Genomic DNA, 20698 nt, shown 5'->3' with positions numbered 1-20698 from the left:
AGGGAGAAGCAGACTCTCCACTGAGCAGGGAGCCCAATGGGGGACTTGATCCCAGGACCCTGGGATCATGACTTGAGCCAAAGGCAGACGCTCAACCAACTGAGCCACCCAGGCGTCCCAGAAGAGGGAAGAAATTTTGAATAAGATAAAATTGATTATCTGCTCCTAATTCAAACTCAGTTACTGGACTTCATCAAATCATCAGCCATACCTCAGTTTCCCAAACAAATAATCCACAGTGACATTTTAATATATTGTCTTCCAGTCTTAAACTATTCTTATTTTTAGCACAGTTAAATTCATAATCTATATATAATTGTGTGTCCTTATTGGGTTTTTCTCTCCCACATCAGTTCACATTAGAATTGTCAGTGAATGCGATTTTTATTAATTGCTGCATATGAACATACCATAATTAATCATTTTCTTATCACTGAGTGAGCCTGTTTGTAGGTTTCATTTTTTCAATTGCAGCGTATGTTGTAGCGAGCAGCTCCATACACGGTCATTGTCTGCATTTTGGAACGTTAATTAAGCACTGACTCCAAAAGGTGAAACACTAATTCAGGGGGCATGAGCACCCCTAAGCCCCAGGATAAATACTGCCAGGAAGATGGCACACATTTGCACCACTGCCAGCAGTGTGAAAGAATACACAACACAAGTTTAAAATTCTGTCACTTTTTCCTTTGCCAGTGTAATAGGTAAATGATAGGTTCAATCGAAATTCTTGGCAGTCTTTGTTACATGCACACCCACACTTCCAGAGTGCAAGTCCCCCTGTCTCACTCACGCCTTTGTCCTAAGTGTCAGACGTTTCACTGTGGTTTCAGCTGAACATCATGAGACAGAGACTTTCCTCAGGCACCTTACATTCAACAGACCTAAAAACCAAAACCACTTTCTTTAATTCCAAAATATATTCTGCACCCCTGACTCCCAATCTGTTTTAATGAATTTTATCTCTGCTTTCACCTCATTCTGAGTTTCACTCCTTTCCGCCTCAACTATGCAGTAGCCTCCGGCATCCTTTCCTTGGGTCTCTTGTCTCCCCTTTGCAACAGTGACCTATACTCTTTTTTTTTTTAAGATTTTATTTATTTATTCGACAGAGAGACACAGCAAGAGAGGGAACACAAGCAGGGGGAGTGGAGAGGGGAGAAGCAGGCTTCCCGCTGAGCAGGGAGGCCCGATGCGGGACTCGATCCCTGGACCCCCGGGACCATGACCCGAGCCGAAGGCAGACGCTTAACGACTGAGCCACCCAGGTGCCCCAGTGACCTATACTCTTGCTAATCAGCTTTCTTCAAAACAAAACAAAACACTAACAATCATTAGGGACACCTGGGGTGGCTCAGTTGGTTAAGCATCTGCCTTCAGCTCAGGTCCTGATCCCAGGGTCCTGGGATCGAGCCCCGCATCGGGCTCCCTGCTCAGCGGACAGCCTGCTTCTCCCTCTCCCTCTGCCCCTTTACCCTGCTCATGCTCCCTCTCCCTCTCTCTCAAATAAATAAAATTAAAAAAAACAAAACTAACAAACTAAACTTTATTATGTACCAGGCATTTATTTTTTTCATATATATTTTCATTTTAAATACAATCTAACGTGGGGCTCAAATTCATGACCCCAAGATCAAGAGTCACATGCTCCACCAACTGAGCCAGCCAGGCTCCCCCCAGGCATTGTTTCAAACATCTTAATAATAAATAACATGTATTAAGTGCCAGACACCATTCTGCAAATATGAATTCATTTAATCCTCACAAGAAAGCCAAGAGAAAGAGCTACAATGATTATCATCCTTACAACACACCAGCCGCTTGCACCCTCAGCCTGCCTCAGGTGTCCCCTACCTCACTCAGAGATCTGTCCATTGAAGTCCGGTTTGTCCTTGAAACCCAACTAAAATGTCACCATGGTCCATGAAGCGTACCCCAGGTCTTGCGGCGGCCGTCCCTCGCTTTCTCCTCCGTCTGATTCCAGTGTGATTCACTTCCCTGGCTCAGGCCCTCTGCTCAGGCGTGACTGCGAATGAGACATGCAGGCTCCTGGGCTCCTGAGCTGTAGTCCCCGTTGGCTAACAAGCACTGAACAAACAAGCCAACAACTATTTCAGCAAAATAATTTCAGGTGCCAATAACTGCTGTGGAAAGCCAAGGAGAAACGGGTGATGTAGAGTGCCTGGGAGGGGCACTCCAGCTGGGACAGTTTGGAAGTCACTGCTGAGATGGTCAAATATGAGCTAAGATCTGAATGATGGAAGAAACCAGCCACGTGAAGAGAAAGGCAGAGGGACCTGCTCGTGCAAGTGCCCTGCGCATCGGCCGCACTCAGCGGTTAGGGCGTTAAAGAGGTCACCATGGCCGGAGCGCTCCAGTGAGAACTGAAGAGGAAGAGGAAGATGGAGAGTGGACAGACACCAGGTTTTGGAGGACCTTAGAGGCCAAAGTAAGGTAGTTAGATGTCAGTCTAAGTTCAAGGAAAGCCATTGGAAGGGTCTAAGGAGGACTGCGACATCACCCCTGCTTTTAAAAGATCACTCTACAAAACCATAAGGATGTGTCACTTCACACCTGTTAGAATGGCCATGGAAAGAAAGAAAGAAGGAAGGAAGGAAGGAAGGAAGGAAGAAAAAAAGAAAAAGAAGAAAGAAAGAAAAGAAAAGAAAAGAAAAGAAAGAAAGAAAGAAAGAAAGAAAGAAAGAAAGAAAGAAAAGAAAGAAAGAAAGAAAGAAAGAAAGAAAGAAAGAAAGAAAGAAAGAAAGAAAGAAAAGAAAAAGGAAGAAAGAAGGAAATGGAGGGAGGGAGGGAGGAGAGGGAAGAAATTAACGAGTGTCAGCAAGGATGTGAAGAAGTGAAAACACTGGAATCCTTATACACTGTCAGTGGGATTGTAAAATGATGCAGCTGCTGTGGAAAACAGTGTGGAGGCTCCTGAAAAAACTAAAAACAGAACTACTATATGATCCAGCAATCCACTTCTGGGTATGTACCCACAGAATTGTGAAGAGATATTTGTGTACTCCTGTTATCACAGCATTATTCACAATAGCCACAAAAGCAGTCGAAATGTCATTCAGCAAACGGACAGATAAAGAAGACGTGGTGTATGCATTCAGCCTTACAAAAGAAGGAGGGAGGCCTGTCACACACCACAGCATGGATCTTGAGGACATCAGATGACATGAAATAAGCCAGTTACAAGAAGACAGATACGGTACAGGTCTGCTTAGGTGAGGTATCTCGACTAGTCGACTCTTGGAAAGTAGAGTGGTGGTGGCAGGGGCTGGAGGGGGGTGGGGGGAGGGGCAGGGGAGTTGTTCAGTGGGGTAGAGGGCTTCAGTTTTGCAAGATGAAACACTAGATAGAGATCTGTTCCACAACAGCGTGCATATGCTTATTGCTACTGTCGTGTGCATGCAAAAATAGTATGACGGTGAATTTTATGTTTTTTTACAACGATAAGAAAGATCACTCTAGATGCTGTTAAGAATCACCTGGCGGCGGGGACGTAGGGAGGGAATGGCAAGAGTGAAGTGGGAGACCACAGTTAAGAAGCAACAGTAAGAGATGAGGGTGGCACGGACCATTGCAGGTGGAGAAGAACAGACTGGGAGTCAATTTTAAGAGTTCAACCGACAGGATTGGCAGATAAATTGGATATGGGGATAGAGAAAAAGGAAGAAGCAAGACTGACTCCCAGGTTTGTGTTTTCAAGCAACTGGGTGGACAATGTTGGCATTTACTTAGGAAAAACCGGGGGGATGTCAGCAAGAGGGACCAACCAGGAATTCAGGTTTGGGCTTACCTGAGACGGCTGTTAGACGTCCAAGTGGACACATCTGGGAGGTAATCGAATCTGACTCAGGGCGGGTGTGTTATTTTGGTATTGAAAGGTATGAGACTGGAGATTTCCTAGACCAGAGGGAGAGGAAGGGCGAGAGCCCAGAACCAGGACCTCATGCTAAGTGCTCATGCGGAGCTTTGGTGGGATGAGGGGTGAGCCGGGGAGCCAGAGGGGCAAGCCAGGGAGGAAGAGGAAGACTGGGAGAGGGTAATATTATCTCAAGTAACGTTCTCGGGGCCGGAAGCCCTTGTTCTCTCTGCTTAGGAGAGTCTTAGAATTTACCGAGATGTCAGGGTGGTTTGTCTTCTCACCTCACTAAGGTCACTTCTTCGAAGAGGCTCTCCCCAATCCCCCCGACCTAAAGAAGTGCACCTTGCCACCTGCCCTGCTGTCAGGACACTGACTCTGCCTATTACCAGGCAATACAAATCCTTATGATCGCTTTAATTTATAAACAGTCTTGATTTGGTCATTTGCAATGTTTGGTCCCATGTAAATAATGTAAACCTCATATTTCATTTGAATGAACATTCTCCTCCCAGTCTCCAGCTGGCGTCAGCAGCCACAGAGGGGAAGCCAAGACCTAGAAGAGAAGGAGCCAGAGGGAGAGGAAAGACGCTCGAAAGTTCTTACTTGATCGGTACAATCTGCTTCAACTGGCTTCGTGCTTAAGCCAGAGTGAGACACAGACTCTTTCCTGAGAGAAGTGCTTTGGTGAGTCTTCAGAGACCCCTGACCCCATCGGTCCCTGCGGGATCTCTCCCTCAAAGTCCCCTGATGCCTCTCTGTCTTTTTGCTTCCTCAAGCGGGCAGGAATCCAGCTCAGGTCTGCGAGGTTCTGTTCTCATCTCCAGGCAATCCTTTGGCCAAGACCTAAGATGCCACTAGCTCCGCCTTCTCTTGCAGAGAGCTCGGCCCACTTGATGCCCCGCCCACCCGGTAGACCCCGGAAGTGCAGCTAGCCCACACCCGCCCTCTCCGTCTCCCCACTGTCAGCACCTTACTAGAGAGCTCACAGGGAAGTCAGACTCCGCTCCGCTGTGTCCCTCCACTGCAGGGGATGTAAGTTAAAATGGGGGGGGGGGGGAGGGCGGCGGTGCCCATGGATGCCCTTCACACTAAGGTGGAAGTGAGCACTAGGCACCCCAATCTTCTCCTTTGAGGCTTACTCACAGCACACCCACACTTCTCCCTAAAAGCCTCTTCATAAATCATTCTCCTCATATCCAGCATCTATATGCCAACTAGAGGAGAGTGAGGCATTCACAAGCTTTTAATGAAATCTTTTGAAAATGTGCATGTTGATGTGGTCTCCTACATTAGAATATGAGGTTTTGGTCCCTCGGGTGAAGCTTCCATTTTTATATCCTGTTACACAGTAGTAAATGCTACATGAAGAAAATAAAGCAGGATAATAGAATAAAGGGGGATTGGGAAGTGCTGTTTTATTTTATCACAGAATAAAAACCATTTAAAATGTATTTAATTTAGAAAAGGTAATACAGTGACATGAATCAGACACAAAAACGTATTAAAAGGTGTTCAGGGAAAGTCTCCTTCCCACCCCTGGCCCCCATTCACCTGTATCTCCCCATTCATCCCGCCTAGGTAACCTGTCTAAATGCTTTTGTGTGCATCCTTACTGGGTTTTATTAAATATAAACAAGCAAATACAAGCATGTACTATTCTTATTTTAGCCCCTCCTTACAGAGATGGTAGCCTGCCACCCATGCTGTTTTGCACTTCGCTTTTTTACCTGATTGTATATCTTGGAGAGTTTCCCATATCAGGACTTGGAGATCTTCCTCATTCTCCTTTATAGCTGCAAATTAAGAAAAGTAGTCCATTGTATGAATGCTCTGTAATTTATTTAACCTGTCCCCTATTGAGGAACATTTAGGTAGTTTGCAATCTTTTGTTATTTCAGATAATGTTGTAATGGATAACTTTATCCTTATGTCATTTCCCACGCATGCAACTGTATCTGTAGGATAACTTTCCAGAGGTGGAATCCCTGGGCCAAAGGGCATGCATGTTTGTGACTTGGGTCACTATTGCTAGATTGCCCCGCAAAGGGGCAGAACAAATTTATATTCCCATCAGCCTGTATCCAGGGTGTTCGCTTAGCAGGTTGTTGGGGTGGCTTCTCTGCAGAGTTCACATTTGAGCAGCAGTCTGAACCTCAAAAAGGAGCCATCCATGTGAAATGTGAAACTCTAAGGGAAGATCATTCCGGGTAGAGGGAGCTAGGGTCAAGGTCTGAGGCGGAAATAAGCTCAGAACACCATAACTGTCAGTGAATGAGGGGACCAGGAACGAGGTAGGTTGGGGGCCTTAGCAGGAGCCGGATTGTGTAGACCCAGGTTGGAAGTTGGGATTTTATTCCAAGTGGCATGGGCAGTCATCGTAGGCGGTTGAAGTGGAGACGTGAGGTGATGTGTTTCCATTTTAGAAGATTACTGCCTGCTTCTTTAAAATGTCTAACTGTGTGTCTTGCTCACCAGAGCAGACCACATTCTTAGGTGCAATGTAAACATCCATCCTAAAAGCCTCTTCTCAGCAAAGATCTAAGAAAACTGTAGATACACGGGGACTTAAAGACAAGCCAACTTTGGTGAGGCCCGAAGACCTAAGTCACACTACAGATCCATACTATGTAAGTTTAAAAACAACAGAAGGGAAAGGATGCCCATGTAAATCATGAAGGCTCAGAAACAGGATGAACTCAGTCTTGCCTCCAGCTGCATGCAGACACTTAACTTTAGTGTTTTATTATTCATTTCCTGGTACTAGTTTCCTTAACTCAGGACAAAGGTAAGGATTCTCTAGTCCATGGGAATGCTGATCCTGACGTGAGCATACCTTGTTCTTCCTTTTGTTTTCCATCTCCTGATATAGTGGCGAAAGGACATCAACAGAAAAGTTACATGTTAACAAGTTCATGCATCTTGCACAGTTTAAAATGACCTTCAATTTCAGGTCAACTCTCTAGGCCTTTCCTTAGAAACGAGACAATGATTTCATCTGTCCTGACAGTTGGACACATTGGCAAATAATCACCACCAAATGAACGCTGAGGGGAAAGGTGCTCCCTTCACCCACTGGGCCCCATTATGGAGTATGTGTTGTAGTACATTGCCTTTAGCATCTGTTTTTACTGGAACACTTATTTACTCCTTCAGTGACATTGTTTGGACATCTTAGTCATCTGCCAACGTGTACCTTTGGTTGCCTGTGTCAGCACCGTTTTAGATTTGCTACTTCAGAGGACGCTGCTGCCTTAGCACCCACGTCTGCTCTGACCGCAGGGACTGTGTCCAGCACTCCGCTTTGGGCACAGCTCTCAAAGGCCAGCAACTGCGCAGTTTTGGGGGCCCGTCTGCCACGCTCAGCGGACAAGCACTGGATGCAGCCAGACAACTTCTGCATCCCCTCAGGTCCTTGGAAGCAAGAAGGAATTCTATCGAGCAGGAAGGGATGAGAGCCTGAAAAGGAATAGATAGACTTCTGGAAACTCTACTGGGTCTGGCAGTTGGGGGTTGGGGCTCAGGCAATTGAACTGTAAGAATGTAATAAGGAGGGGCACCTGGGTGGCTCAGTTGGTTAAACATCTGCCTTCGGCTCAGGTCATGATCTCAGGGTCCTGGGATCGAGTCTTGAGTTGGGCTCCCTGCTCAGCAGGGAGTCTGCCTCTCCCCTCCCTCTGCCTGCCACTCCCCTCCCCCTGCTTGTGCTCTCTTGCTCTCTCTCTGTCAAATAGATGGATAAAATCTTTTTAAAAAAATGTAATAAGGATGAATTCCACCTTCCAGTTGGATGGCTTAACAGCAGCCTTCTCTCTTTACTGTGACCAATATTTCTGTGTCCAGAAGTTCCTGGTGATTATCTTCTAGAAAGTTTCCCCTTCAACCTACCTTGTCAAGACTCAATGATAATATCTTCATTCTAAATATATTTCTCAATTCCAGTAGACTTTTTAAACTCGTGACCTGCACTTGACCTACATATGAATTCCTATTTTGAAATTTTCTCTATTTAAGGTAAATTATTCCCAGGGCCCATGGTGATATTTTTCATAATCAGAGACATTTGACCCTCCTCTTGCCCACCTATATCACTGGGACACTTGGTTCTCTGGCCATTAAGCTTACTATTTTTTCTTCATTAATACACTCCCATTCTAAACAGTCTATATGATAACTTTTCTTTTTCTAAGTGCAAATGTATGAGCTATTGTGGATGGTAATTGTACTTGTTTTGGTCAGGTGTTTTACCTCTTCAGTCAGAATTTGTGGTTGTGTATTTTGCTTCACACCATGGTAAGCAAGTTTTCCTCATTTCTGAGCATCTTAATTTTTTTCCTTCAACATTTTATTGCTGTTAAGATAAGAAAAACTAAAATACCACCAAGAAAAAATGAAACACTTTCTCCCACTATTTTGCTTCTAAAGACTGGAGTGATTAAACCAGCACAGGTAAGTTCTGGCTGTGTCTATTCCACACCATCTTCTCTCGAGGTGGCAAATGCGATGTTCACATCCCTTTGGTGTAAATAGGTACCATTTTGCAACTGTTGTGGGTTGCAGAATTTGGGAAATTCTTCCTGGTTAAATAGTAACTGGGTCTAGACTGTTCCTCACCTCTTTAACATTCAGGGTTTGGGGCGCCTGGCTGGCTCAGTCAGTAGAGTGTGCGACTCTTGATCTCAGGGTTGTGAGTTTGAGCCCCACATTGGGTGTAGACATTATAAATAAATAAACTTAAAAAAAACATTCAGGGTTCTGTTTATCCTCAAGAACAATTCTTTTACCTTTATTAGGAAGAATATTCTTTTTGAATACATGTATCAGAGCTTTTAGTTGAAAGCAATGGAAACCAACTCTGGCTAATTTAAACAGAAAGGATTTTAAGAGACTAAAGGTGAAGCTTCTCCTTAAAGGTGGTGATTTGAAGATAGACATTTACCTCTGTGACCTCCTAACACCTCTCTGTTAAAGGGAATTTTTTTAAAAGTAGGCTCCACACCCAACATGGGCCTAGAACTCACGACCCTGAGATCAAGAGTTGCACGCATTACTGACTAAGCCAGCCAGATGCCCCTGGGGCATTTTTATTTAAAAAAAAGAAAAGACAAATTCAAGGGTTAAAGAGAGTAAGGGAGGTAACACAGTAACACAGTTTTGGAAGCTAGAAGACAAAGAGCACCTTATTTAGCACCTGGAGAAAGTTGAATCCTAAATTGGAAAACTCACATGCACTAAAGAAACTTCTCAAGGCTCAGAAATTGATTGTACTTGGTACTTCTGCGAGATAAGGCTGAAAGAGAGAGATTTGCAGACCTACAGATGAAAATGTTGGAGATCTAGCAAGAACCCAGCTTAAGCGAGCAGAGTGAGAAAGAAAAGAGGGTAGAACATGAAGCAGGAAAGCAAGCCAAGGAGCCAAGGGCTAATGATGGAGGGCGTTCAGAGCACACTGAGGAGTTTGGATGTTCTTCTAAAGGGGATGGAAGATTTGTAGAGGGGATGGGGAGTCCATGTAACAAGTTGAAAGTGTAAATGGTACAGGACCTAAACCTGTCCCTCTCACAAGATTAAATGACTCGAGGGGGGTAGGTATATGGCCCACACTGGGCCAAATTAGGATCAATCCTGGGACTTCTGTTTTACTTTTGGAAAATCATTTCTCTCTTTTCCCTTAGGGGACTAAGTCAATAGGATGTAGGCCTGGAACTGTGGAGGCCATCACCATCCTCCAGCCTGCCTGAGAATGATGCCAACACAGAGAAAACAGACAACAGGAGAGAAATACAAAGTGACAGAGGAACCAAATTTTGATGACATTGTGTGAGCCCTTGAATGCAGATGAACCTAAAACAAAATACAATGCTGGATTTATCAGCTTTGTAAGCCAATACATTTCCTTGTTTTAACTCAAGGTAGTTTGAGTTGGGTTTCTGTCACTAGCAAAATTTTGGATTAATACAGACACCAAATTATTAACAGTGATTATCTTCAGCAGTGAGATTACAGGTGATGGTTTGCCCTTTCTGCTTATATGTGCTTTGTTTTGTTTGTTTTTAGTAGCGATAACAAATTTACTAATTTTACAACAAAAGAGAAATTAAAGTATTATTTTAATATATAGAGGGGAGAGATAGAACGTCATTGTGGTTAGAGAACCAGCAGATGCTTGAACAATCTAAGAAAGGGCTTTGGACCTTTCTTGGCAATCTCCAATTTCTACTGTGCTTCTAGGTTTCTCTTGTGCCCCCGCCCCCTCGTGTTACTTACATAATCCACTTTATTTTATTTTTTTTAAGATTTTATTTATTTACTTGAGAGAGAGAGAGAGTGCGAGAAAGAGCACGAATGGTGGGAAGGGGCAGAGGGAGAGGAAGAAGGGAGCTCGACACGGGGCTCAATCCCAGGAACCTCAGGTAATGACTTAGAGCCAATCCCAGGACCTTCAGATCATGACTTGAGCCGAAGGCATACACTTAACCGACTGAGCCACCCAGGCGCCCCTACATAATCCACTTTAAAAATCCAGGAATAGAGAAATGGCATTAGTGACTTCTGAAAGTCTCTGCCAAGCCTGTGATTTTCAGAATGACCTCTATTCCTACATGGGCCATAATTGTACTCTAATTAAAGCTAATGTTGGTGCTGTGTTTTCCTTTGCAAGAGAAAAGGACAGAACATGAGAAATTCTTTTCTTTCCAGTAAACACTTTCATACTTACTTACAGAACAAGAAAAGATGCTATTAATAAGACTTTGGATAGCTGGAAACTCCATTAAAGTTAGCTTGAACATGGCAAGCATGTTTCCACTTCTAAAGAACAAAAGGAAATGGGCTTAATTTGCTTCTGGAGGGAGTTGTTCACCTGAAGGAAAAACTCTAGTTCCCTCAGTCAAGGAAGTGATGCTGTTACCAAGGGGAGTGATGGAATGAATTTTGAGACTGACTCCTTTGGGGCTCCCTCAAATGGGCTCTGAATCTCCCTGGAAATTTGGATATCAATTTTCCTGGGCCTTGACCCCCTCTAAGGTTCTTCTTGGCAGTAAGTCTGTGCAAAGCACAAAGAGTACTGAAGTTCATGATCACAAGAAAAGAAAATGACTGGGTAACTTAAGCAAAAGTGGAATTTTCTTAAAGACTAAATAGTTAGTTTGGAGAACCTCCAGAAGGCCAGAGAATTAGGCTTGATTGCTATCTAGCTAGGAATCCACTCAGGGTAATGCCACAGAAAAGACTATGTGAGGACACCTGCCTTGCTTCTGCCCCTGAGTCCAGACCTCACAGGACATACCTGTGACTGCCCCCCGCAAAACTGCCACTTGAGGAAGGAAGGAGGGAGGGAAGGAAGGACTATGGATCTTAGATCATAATATGGAAGCCACGTATTGAGGATAGCAGGGCAACGAAGTAGGAAGAGCCATTCCTCTCTGACTAGAGTACTATTATTTTGGCCTCTGTTATAGGAGATGAATCTGCATCCTAAGTACTCTCTTTGGGTTTTATCAATATAGCCTCCTTTGACTTCAAAATCTATGGCAGATGGCTTTGGACAAAAGAAGTGAAGCCAATGATGGGTGTATGATGCCACGCTGGAAGGTTCCAGCAGGAAGTAAAGAGGCACTAATGAGGTGAAAACCACTCATCTTTGTTGGCCAGATTTGGTGTGTTTTGGGCTTCCAATCAACCGATAGAAACAAATCTATCAGGGAAAAAAAGTATCACCAGCAATGTCCATAAAGTCACCACTTCAATCCATCATCTGGAGGAAGGAGCCCTACGGGTGTTCACGAAAGCACAGGTGCTATCCCCAAGCTCGATGAACCGGTCCTCTCACCTTCCTGGGTGGACTGATGGAAGCAACAAGAAGGTAAGGATCATTCCCTCCACATTCTTCCCCGAGAGGAGTTTCCTTCCCACTGCAGTTGGCTAATGGTCATTTGGGCCACAGACTGCCTCAAAATCATCTGGGATATTTGTGTAAATACAAATTCCTAGGGTCCACCCAAAAAATCGGAATCAATAGGTCTGGAATGCTTATTGTGGTAATCATTTTGCAATATATACAAATATTGAATTATTATGTTCTACATCTGAAACTGATGTAATGTTATATATATGTCAGCTGGAATAGGGTCCAGCAACCTGCCATCTTATACACTCGCTGGGGGATTTTCCTGCACCATGGAGTTTAAGAATTGCTGTCATATGTAATCATGTAAAATTTTTATAGTAGCAAACTCAAATAAAAATACACCCCAAAATGCACCAAAAAGCCTTTTCCAGAGTTCATGTTCATACACCAAAGTCATCTCAGAAAAATGTAAAGGTCTGTGAATTCAGATTTGTTCCAATATATTTTTTCTAAATTCTCTAATGAGCCCCAGATTGAGCCCAAACCATGAATATTACTACTCCTTCTTTTCCAGAAATCCAAAAGGAGCATCTAAATTAGTTCCTTGGGAGCATTCAAGAAAAAGTGCAGTCACATCTATGTAACAGAAGAACAACATATATTTCCCATTGATGATCCCATACAGTGGATTCAAAGCAAAAAGGAATGAAACCTCTATCAGAACCAGAGAGAAAAAAGAGCCAGGCTTTTGGCTGCTTCTCAAAAGGCTTCACTTCAAAGTGTGATTCTAAGAAACACATCAATGAGGAATAGGCGATTGGATTGAACTGGTAAGTCTCCTTCATGTTATATGCAATCTAAAAAAGTCAAACTCAGAAACAGAGGCTAGAATCATAGTTGCCTGGGAGTAGGGAACTGGAGAGATGTTGGTCAAAGGGTATACATTTTTCAATTATAAGAGGAGTAAGTTCTGGGCATCTAATGTACAGAATGATGATTATAGTTACTAATATAATGTATTACATACTTGAAATTTGCTAGAAGAGTAGACCTGAAGTGTTCTCACCACACACATACAAAAAATAACTACATGAGGTGATGGATGTGTTAATTAGCTTGATTGTGGTAATTGTTTCACAATGGATATACATAACAAATCATCACACTGTACACCTAAATATATACATTTTTTGTGTCAATTATACCTCAGTGAGGCTAGGGGAAAAAAGTATCCTTTATCATTTACAATCCATTAAGTTTATTTTGACCCTTATACCATTTCATACCAGGTTAACTTTGGAGGAATTCAACGGAGTTTGGCAGAAACCCTTTCAGAGTGATAAAAAGAAACACAGCTTCTGCAATGTCATTCTTTAATATGAGCCATAAAAGACCAGGGGTGGAGGTGGGAAGGTGTCTGTTCTCCTCAGAGTTGAAAAGATTTAAGCCATGTGATCTAAGAATAAGAAAAAATCATATAAATCCTGAAATGTATGCACAGAGTCTGAAATTGTACCCCCTTTAAAAGTACTATACAATATGGTCAAGTTTTAGGGAAAGAAGGAAAGACAGGGCTTAATGAACCCACCTCTTCTAAAGAGACTGGTCCCCCAAATTTCCATTTCATCGCCATGACAACCGGTACTCCATCATTGCCATAGTAACCAGCTGAATAGCATTAGTCTAAAGACAAGCTCTCTCATTGGGTGACCCACGGAAGCCACGGGGAGCCGCACAACAATGCTGAAAAGGCTGTTCTGGGATCACATTGACCTATTTCTAGCCTCCCAGTATGGTTCAGTTCTCCGCTGTGTTTTCCTAAACCAAATATTGTTTTTGGAATGAGACGATTTCAAGAAGTGCCTGACAATTATCCTCCCCCTTGTCAGTGATCAATTGGAGGCCATTCATTTTCTAATTTTCCAGAAGTGTGGTAATATCTGACAGCCACACCCTTCACCAGGCCCTGCCGCTTAATCCCGACCTCCCCTCTGTTCCAATCACAAGGCACGCAGGCCACATCGGAAACCAGATGTTGGTCGCCCACGACAACAAGCTGCCTTCCCCGATGAGGCCGCTGACCAGCTGGGCCGGGAGGAAAGGCCGAGGGTGAGGAGAAGCCCTCCTGTAACATCACAAAGGGAGAGAAAGACCCGGGCCTGTGGCAGCGCCCTTATTTATATCTGTACATGAACGGGGATTGTCAGGGCAAAGATGGTTTTTAACCAAATGCCGTCCTTTCAAAACGCTGTGGAGCTTTGGAAAGAAACACATTTCCCAGCTGATTCTTGCTCGGTACTTGCTCAAAGCAAACCGCTTCTGTCTTCACGAACCATTCCCAGCATGCGCTTGGAAGCCGAGTTACCTTGGGAAATCCATTCCACTCGCAGCCCCCTCCTCCCTGTGGCTGGACCACGCTGTGCCTCTGCGCAGACCGTCAGGAGACTTCCTTGGTGTGTTCCAGCTCAGCCGGTCTCTGCCCCTGGGCAACACCAACGTTTCTCCAGGTGAGGGCTCGGAAGCGCAAGGGGGTTAGAAGGGGAGGAGTTGGGGACGGAAGGGAGGGGACTTGTCTCCAAACTGGTTTGCAGAGCCTGCACGACTGAATACAACAGAGCAATGGATATATAGTTTTCTGAAGATGCTTCTATTCATGCAACATATTTCAGAGCACCTGCCTGCCCCCCACCCCGCCCTTGCAGACACTCTTCCAGACGCTTGAGATGCACAAGTACGAAGACAAGAAGCCCCGCCCTCGTGGAGCTTACATGCACATTTTACATAAGATTGGGAAATGGCTAGTGTCCATATCCAAAAAGAGAATTCCTTTGTGCGGGATGATGGACCTTATGGTGTTGGGGGGGGGGGGTGCGGTGGGCAACCTCCCGCATTCCCAGGCACCGGCCAGGGTGCATGTCATACCCCAGCCACTGCACTGGAAATACAGAGGTCAGCAACACGGCAGTTGGCCTCTGGCCCCAGGAAGTTGAAAGAATGGAGAAGGAGAGGGTCGCTTAGAAATGGATGGCCACCCATTTAGAAGAAAGATCAGGGCAGAGAGGGAAAGGAATCAAAGAGCCCACAGCCAAAGGAGACTGAGCAAGGCTGGGTGGAAACGGGGCTGGGGCTTCCAGAGGAAGCGCTGACTGAGCGGAGGGTGAGGATGAAGGTATGGGGAGGTGACAGAGGGTTCGGGGTAAGGAAGGGCAGTCACAAGGATGCAGGAAACAGCATGGGCTGTCCCAGGGAAGAGTGCGTGAGATGTGGCTGGGGAAGGGGCAGGCCTGCACACCCCCGACAAGACTCAAACTGCAGGAGGGACGAACTAATAGATCCTCAGGTCAGGAAACCATGTAATAAGTCAGACTAGGCTCCTAATTAATAGAATTTTACTTTAATCTATACACGGAAAGCAATTCTTTTGGTTTGGGTCGGGGATTATCATAAAAGGAATTTGGTTTGGTTGGGGATTAGAAAAAAGGACTTCAACTCAACAAACAGGTCTTGAGCCCTGTCTCTGTGCCTGGCACTAGGCAAAAACAGCTATCGACCCAGCCACTTGACCCTTACTGTCTAGTCGCACCTGCAGAATTCTACAAATCCATCTAGAATATTCAGAAAGTGACCAGAGAGGTGCATATGTGGGGCAACCTCCAGCTGAACATCTGTATCTAGCTGCGCAGAGGGCTTCAAACCGTAAACCCCTCCGAGGCGGGTTACCTACCTTCCTCCTCCCCATAGGCTAGACTACTCAACGGTACAGAGATATAAAACAGTATCAAGTATATAAACAGTATAAAAACAGTATAAAGTGGTGAAGAATTCATGTTCTGGAGGCACCTGGCTGGGTCGGTCAGTGGAGCATGTGACTCGTTGTGAATTTAAGCCCCACGTTGGGTGTAGAACTTACTTAAAATGAAATAAAATAAAATAAAATAAAATGAAAAGGGATTCAGGATCTGGAGTCAGATAAAGTCAGATTCCAGTCCCTGCTCTATCTCCTTATGAGCTATATAACTTTGGGCAAGTTACATAACCACCCCATGCCTCAGTTTCCTCACCTGAAAATGGGATTGACTCATTTCCTATCACCTGTTCAGATAAAGCCTGTGAAGTGCTTTGCGTAAGACATAACACTCAGTAAGGACAGCTGCCGTAGTCAGTGCACCTTCTCAGGAAGGTGGGGTTCAAAGTGGCTGAACTACCTACACCCTGCTGTTGTGAAGATCGGGGATGGACTCTCAGATCTGTTTCAGGCCTTTCACAAAATGTCAGTTTCTCCCTCCTAGGAGAGACTTTGGTAATAGTAGTTTCCTGTGTGGCCACAACAGGAGGATAATTCACTCTAAATGCCTGCATGAGAATAGAAACTGATGTGGAGCTAGCACCCAAAGAACAGAGGCAACCCACAAGCGATGAGTAAAACGTTTAGGACTGTGCCTTGTATAGGGGAAAAAATTCAATAACTACGACACTGAGCCCTTCCATCCTGCAAGAACAGAGTTTACTGTCCAAGGGACACCCTCTGACCCAAGATAAGGAATAATACAGGCAAAAGGACTTAACATGAACAGGCTGCATTTGGTCTTCTCCAAGCCATTCAGAACTACAAAGCACTGCATGTAAATATTGATCATATTGCTGTTAATAAGTACTATCCTCCCTTGGTATTCACTACTTGAACGTGACAGAGTGAGCTTTCATAATTCCCACAAGCACAGCCAGGTAGACACAGAAAACCTGAGCTGAGTTCTCGAAACAGGATTCTTCTTCACAAAGGCATAGTCGATGCCAAATAAATGAGATTTGAAGCCTAGGAACAAATAATATCACAAACAATTTCTTCCTTGCAAGGGAGAATGCCTTTTGGGGGTCTGTTTTATAGAATCTCAGACTTTTCCATTTGGAAGACACCTTACAAGCCCCTGTAGATCAACCTCCAACCTACAGGATCACTATCCTAGTCACTGGTTTCAAAAGGGGAAGGAAACGGAAGAAGGATGGGGGAGGAAGGGAGGGAGGGAAAGGAGGAGAAAGGAGAGAGAGCATGTGAAAAATTAAACGGTACAGGGATGAAATCAGAATCCTGCAACTCGACACTTACCCAACCAACTCTGTGTCTCCTTAGGCTGATTTTAAACTTTTGATACTTGTTGGGTAGGAGGTTTGATCAGGTATAGATAACTGTAGTAAAGGCCCCAATGGGTTCATCCTGTCTTTAATAGTAACTCCAGAATACTACACTGAAGCCTTTGTGGAAAAGTCAGACCCACACCCACAGCTCTGACTTACACAACATTCTTATTTTTTCCGTGACCTAGATGAGGCTGTATACTATGTGGTTACCATGGGCCAATGGATATCTTTCTGCAATTTTGCTGGAGGACCCGGGATGTTATCTACTTTGTCATAACTTTTAAAATCAGGATAAAGGATATTTCGACATGTGTCACCCAGAAAGGGTGTTATGTGACTAAACTAGGTGTTCTCTTCCGTTACTAATTTCTACACTATTCGGTAAATTTCCCCAATGCAGAATTCTCCATTAGGGTTTCCCTCCTTCCCTCCTTTCCACAAATTATAAGGCATGTTTTATATCCTAGAAGAGCTCACAGTCTACTGAGTGAAAGAAGGAATCTTCATGGAGGGTTGAAATATCATAGCATTTCCAGCAGCACAAATAGTTCAGGAGCCGGGCACTCTAGGTGGGGGCCAGCCACATTGTACCCCCGTGACCATAAAACAAAGCAGAAAGCTAAATGCCACGAGCATGATATGAATGAATATTCATATTCAAGAGTCCTCGAAGGGGAAGAGATCTCTTCTGAGAGGGGTGACAAGAGGAACTTAATACAGAAGGTGGACTTTTTCCTGGGTTCAGGGAGGCATAGGATGTGGGTACGTAAAGATAGCAGGACGTAATGATCTAGTCTAAAGCAAAGGGTTTCAAAGTGTAGATCCTGGGCCTGCAAAATCAGCAACACCTGGGAACTTGTTAGAAGTGCAAATTCTAGGGTGTACCCTTGACCTACTGAATCAGAAATAAGTCCTAGCCGTTGGTGTTTAGCATCCAGGTGATTCTGATGCATACTTTACTTTGAGAATCAATTATCTAAGTTTCAGATTTTCAAGCTGGGGTCTATGAAATTGGATGGGGAAAGAAATACTCTTTATTCTCACTAATCTCTAACTGAAACTTAGCATCTTCTTCCATTGCAGATGTGAGCAGTAAACTACTATGGAAATTATTAGGACCAATGCTAGATCCTCTTACAGTTGGCTCTTGAACAACACAGGTTTGGACTGCGCGGGTCCACTTAGATGCAGGCTTTTTACAGGACGGTCCTGTAAATGTATTTTTTCTTCCTTATGATTTTCTTAACATTTTCTTTCCTCTGGCTTACTTCATTGTAAGGATTCAATGTATAATACCTATATCATACAAAATATGTGTTGATTGACTGTTTATGTAATTGGTAAGGCTTCCGGTTAATAGTAGGCTATGGGGTGCCTGGATGGCCCAGTTGGTTGAGTGTCCAACTCCTGGTTTCAGCTCAGGTTATGATCTCAGGGCTGTGCAGCAGAATTTGCTTGAGTTTCTCTCTCCCTTTGCCCCTCCCCCCATGCACACTCACTCTCTCTCTCGAATAAATGGGTAAATCTTAAGGAAAAAAAAAGTAGGCTAGGGGCACCTGGGTGGCTCAGTCAGTTAAGCATCTACCTTCAGCTCAGGTCTTGATCCCAGGGTCCTGGGATCGAGTCCCACATCAGGCTCCCTGCTCGAAGGAAGGCTGCTTAAGGATTCTCCCTCCTTTCTGCCCCTCCTCCTCCTCTCTCTCTCAAATGAATAAATACAATTTTTGAAAATAAAATAAAATAATAGCCCAGTAAAGGTCAGAAGGATGGACTGGAATACAAAGAAACAGAAGGTGAGAGATGAAATTTCTAATCCTGGCTTGACTAATAAAAGCCGGACTTAAAGAGGGTGAGAATGAAAACGTAAAGGAGTTGTGTAAGGGCACCTGGGTGGCTCAGTCGTTAAGCGTCTGCCTTCGGCTCAGGTCATGATCCCAGGGTCCTGGGATCGAGTCCCGCATCAGGCTCCTTGCTCAGCAGGAGACCTGCTTCTCCCTCTCCCACTCCCCCCTGCTTATGTTCCTGCTTTCGCTGTGTCTCTCTCTGTCAAATAAATAAATAAAATCTTTAAAAAAAAAAAAGGAGTTGTGTAAGAGTGACATTGGGCATGACAGAGAGAGGAATCAAAGGTGACTCTGGAAGTTTTAAGTGAGGGTCACTAGAACAGGAATCATACCAAGAAAAAAAAAAAAATCAGAGGTGCCAGGTAGAGCAAGTCTGGACAACGCAAGTGCTGTGTTGTCTACAGGATGTCTAGGTGAAAACAGTACTTATTTATGGCTTGGTCCTAAGCTTCAAGATTTATTGCAGATCCTGAAGAGTTTATTTGGATTTCAGCAAGAGCTTTTCCCCAACAGAGATTTTTATCCTGGGCATATGGACACACAGGGGTTTCCATGAACCCTTGAAATACTGGAAGTGAATTTTGTTTGGGGTCATGGGCATTCTGTGGGAGGAAGTAAGTCCTTTCCCTACAAAATCAAATGGTATGTGACCCTTTTCCCCCTCCAAAACTGTTAAGTACTCTGTTCATCCTTCTAAACATTCCAAGCAAGGTAAGCCCTCTTGTCTGATAATTTGGGGGAAGAGGCATGAGTCTCAGAACAAACCAAAGAAGTCTCAGTAACGAAGCAGCAGCGAGATCACAGTCATCTGTGAATGATTCTGAGTCAGTAGAAGCTCACCACACAGTCACCGGATGAGGAGTTTGGAATTTCTTGGTCAAAATTCAATGGACAGAAGAGACTCATCTCTTGAACCAAATCTTGTCTGCATACCTGTCTCTACAAGCATAGTCATGAAAACCCCAACTTTTAAGACTAAAAATGGTCATTTTTACACCAACTCCTGCACTGCTCAGCTCTCCACTGTCCAAAGAAGCCGAACTGCACCGACTGTGCCCTGAGGGAAAGGAAGCCACAGCTCAAGAGTCCTGGTTTGCTTCGGTACTGCCCTCTACTGGCCAGTTCCAGTTACTCCCACTCTCCAGCTTCATGGGGCCAGATGGGAGATTCTGCACTTAGGCTGCTTCTGATAGAGCCTCTCTAGAGAGTTCAGACCCCAAAGAGATCCAAAAAATTTTAACACAAATCTACCAGCTCAAAAACCAAAATAAAGCAAGATCAAAATGTCAATAACATTACTAGGAGATTACAGCATTTTCTAATAGAGTGCTTTTTTTTTTTAAGTTGAAAGAAGGTTGTTTTTTGTTTGGTATTTAGTTTTAGGAGAAGAATTTAGAGATTCATCACTTCCATATGATATCCAGTACTCATCACAACAAGTGCCCTCCTTAATGCCCATCACCCAATTAGCCCATCCCCCACCCACCTCCCCTCCAGCAACCTCAGTTTGCTCTCTATAGTTAAGAGTCTGTTTTATGGTTTGTCTGTCTCTTTTCCCCCCTATGTTCATCTATTTCATTTCTTCAATTCCACATATGAGTGAAATCACGTGAAATCTATCTTTCTCCAACTGACTTATTTTGCTTAGGGTAATACTATCTAGCTCCATCCATGTGGTTGCAAATGGCTCTAATAGAGTGCATTTTTGCCACTTGTTAAATATTTGTTAACTCCAGATAATTAAGACAAAAAATACTTTCAATGTGATATATATAAAGTGATAATAAATAAGCAGAAGAGGCCAAGATATTAGGAAATTTAAAAGTTGTGCCCACAGATTGGAATAAGGAAATAAAAGCCTTGAAAATAGCTGGGTTTTGTTTGTTTTTTTTTTCATTAAAACTAAGTACCTTTGTTAGGTAGTATGTGGAAAGTGGTTTCAAAGTAAGCTTAATAAACGTATGTTTATTTGTCAAATATACCTCAGTAGAGCTG

This window comes from Zalophus californianus, chromosome 9 (assembly GCF_009762305.2).
Source record: "Zalophus californianus isolate mZalCal1 chromosome 9, mZalCal1.pri.v2, whole genome shotgun sequence".
NCBI classification, from domain to species: Eukaryota; Metazoa; Chordata; class Mammalia; order Carnivora; family Otariidae; genus Zalophus; species Zalophus californianus.
This window is presented reverse-complemented; position numbering follows the sequence as displayed.